Below are 3,451 nucleotides of genomic sequence, written 5' to 3' on the forward strand. Positions count from 1 at the left end.
CCTCGGCCTCCCAAAGTGCTGAGATTACAGGCATGAGCCACTGTGCCCGTCCACTAACAGTTATTAAATTCCAACTATGTGCCAATTACTGGGCTAGGTACTGGGAATACAGAGCTGACACAGCCACCGTTACTGCTGTTAAGGAACTCACTGGTATAGAGCAAGTGCTGTAACAGAGGAATAGTAGCAGCACAAAGGAAAGAAGAACCAGCTAACTCTACTGGAGAACAGAGTGCATGAGATAGATTTTGATGTACTAGTGGCAATTTAAAAGGCAGACAACAGGAAATTCCAAACTTAAAATGTACAAGGGCAGGAAAATTTCAAACTCAAAATAAAATGTGCAAGAGCAGTTGGGCACATGGAGAAACTGCAAATAATTTGTTATAGGCAGAAACTAAGAGTTGTTGGAGGAAAGGATTAGAGAAAATTCCTGAGAAGCGAAGAAGCTAAGTCTCGGAAAGTTCTGGATGCAAGTTAAGAGTTTGAAGAGCATTTTAGAAAGTCCACTCTGGTGGCAGAATGGAGGACAGAATGAAGAGAGGCAAGGGTGGCTGCTAGGAGACCAGTAGGAAGCTACCGCATTTCTCCAGAAGGCAGTGGGAGTAGAGCAGAACCAAGACGTGACATATTCAGTTGGCAGAATCAACTGCATGGGGCAAGGATTGAGGGAATGAAGAGTATAGGCTTGGGAGAAAATAAGATGCATTTAGTGTGAGGTTGTTAAGTTTGAGGTACCTGTAGGACTATAAAGAATTAATGAATTACACATTCTTCAAGACAGCACCTCTCTGAAGCCTGCCCCCACACTCCCTGGTAGAGTGAACAGTACCCTCTCTAGCTCTTCAAACAAATCTCTATTACAGCCATTTTACCCTTTCCTGCCCCACATTTGCAATTCTCCTGCAGAATTCTACTGAATTTTCTCTGTGTAGTTTACTACCTTCTAAAATCCCATACTATCTACTCATTTTTGTTTAATGTCTGCTCCCCATCTCCATCCCAATGCAAACAGGGCAGGAAATTTTGCCTATGGTTAAATAAAATCCACCTAACCCCAAAACAATTTAAAAATTGCCCTTTTCTTTTTTCTCCAGTTAATTTATTTTTCTTGAGATATTTTATCATGTCTGAGGAGTAAAAGACTGTATCGTATCTCCTTTATATTGTTCAAGGAAGAATCATTGTCACCTCTCCCCACCTAAAAACGGGCAAAAAGACACCTAGTTATATGTAGTTTGCCTGAGCTTTACTTACATACTCCAGATTTAAGCCACTGAGCTGTAATTTCATATTCTTTACTCGCCATAGTCTTTTGCCTTTTTGCTTCCCTTTCTTTTTTTCTTTTTCTTTTTTTTTTTTTTTTTTTTGAGACAGAGTCTCACTTTGTCACCCAAGCTGAAGTGAAGTGGGGCAATCTCAGCTCACTGCAACCTCTGCCTCCTGGGTTCAAGCGATTCTTGCACCTCAGCCTTCCGAGTAGCTGAGATTACAGGTGCATGCCACCACGTCTGGCTAATTTTTTGTGTTTTTAGTAGAGACGGGGTTTCATCATGTTGGCCAGGCTGGTCTTGAACTCCTGACCTCAAGCAATCTGCCTGCCTCGGCCTCCCAAAGTGCTGGGATTACAGGCGTGAGCCATGGTGCCCAGACCTTTGCTTTCCTTTCTTGCATTGGGTGTCATCCCATCATTGACTTCAGAACTCTAAAACCTACCTGCTTGCCACAAAATCTGATGCTTCTTTTTGGGACCATCCAATAAAACGTAATGGGAGATTTCCCAAATTACCATGATATTCAAGCTATCTGGATATATTTAAGTGAATACAATCAAGGAAAAAAGAAAGACAGAGATTCAGGGAAAAAATAGTAACTTGCATCTCCATAATCTTCTTAATAAAGAGTTAAAAGCACTATTGTCCAGGATGGCAAGACAACTACCCCCATTAGAACAGAGCAATGCAATGATGTCTGGCATGTAGTACATGCTCAGAAAAAGTTAATGCTATCATTGATAATAGGGTAGCTTACACTGACCATACTCCCAAGTGATCCTAAAACTACCAGTCTCTGCTGATAGGAAAGAGCGTGTTGGATTGGGAACTAGCATCAACATGAATTCTTGTTGAAATTCTGGATCTTCTTGCTATGACTTGTCATTACTTTGCCCTTTTGTAGGGCCCCAGGACCCATTTTTATTCTACATATGTTGATCCATTCTGATCTCCATAAATTGTTCTGCACCAGAATTATCTTGATATTTCAACTGGAGAGTTAATATACAAGATAGCTTGTAAATATGAAAGTTTGACTTTTGGGATCACTCTGTCATCTTTCTCTTAGGATAACAATGGTTCCATCTAATAGTTCTTACAGGGAAGCCTATTGTGCCTCTTGTATTAGATCACCTCTTTAGTTAAGAGGAGAGGTACTTTGTAACAGGGCTAATGGTTAAAATATTTATGCTGTTAGCCTGTCTGTGAAGAAAGAAGCCAGGAACTGCTGTGTTTCCCTGAAAGGTTTTTAAATGGCATCTTCCTGGAAAGATCAACTTAAATCTCTCAAGCTGGTCTGGGGAGATGCAACAGAAGGAGTTTGAACTTCTGGAAGTGAAGGGTGAAGCTCAAAGCTCTCAGATTTCTGGATGGAGAGCCCGAAAGGAGTATAACCTGCTTAATAAAATATCAGACATAGTGCGTGTTGGGAGAAAGAACGCCTACTTCTTTCATTAACTTTAAAATAGTTATTAACAATTAATTTATTTTTAAACTTTTTTAAGTAGCTTCATTTTCTTCACCCTACTAAGTAAAATATCTTCTGGGAAAAAAGGAAACAAATGTAAACCTTCTGAACCCAACTGATCCATCATATCGTAATTTTGATATTTGAAAGAACGCAACTCCACTGAGCAGGGCGTTTTGTTCTTCTATGGTGGAAGACATAGAACGGAGGGCGGGTGAGTAGACAGCGAAAGCTACCAAAATCTCTTAGATTTAAGTGGGAGTTGTTCATGTAGCTACCGTCACGCTAGCCTTTGCTTTAAAACAAGTAAACGGATTGGGCGAGGGATGTGACAGTAGCCTATGAGAGAAGGGGCCAGAAAGCAAAAACAAAATCAAGAGAAAGGCAGGAGGCAGCTGCCCCACTGCCCCAGTACATCCAACAATTTTTAAAAACAATCTGGAAAAGTGTTTTTCTACGTGAAAATCACTGGTGTAGTCGATTCTTCTATGTTCGTCCGAGTAACGGCTAGCCTAGTACTTCTCGGACACTGTCATCTCGGTTTTTCTTCTAATCCTCTACCCTTCTGGAAAAGTGTTACTTTGTACCACTACATTAGTCAGAAACACACACCGCCTTGTACTTGCATAACTGTTAAAATGCTCTGCTTTCCTGCAAAATTAAAATAGCTGGGGACCAGGCACTTAAACCCGTAGAATCGAATAGACAG

Source organism: Hylobates moloch, unplaced genomic scaffold, assembly GCF_009828535.3.
Source record: "Hylobates moloch isolate HMO894 unplaced genomic scaffold, HMol_V3 SCAFFOLD_9, whole genome shotgun sequence".
Classification (NCBI taxonomy): Eukaryota; Metazoa; Chordata; class Mammalia; order Primates; family Hylobatidae; genus Hylobates; species Hylobates moloch.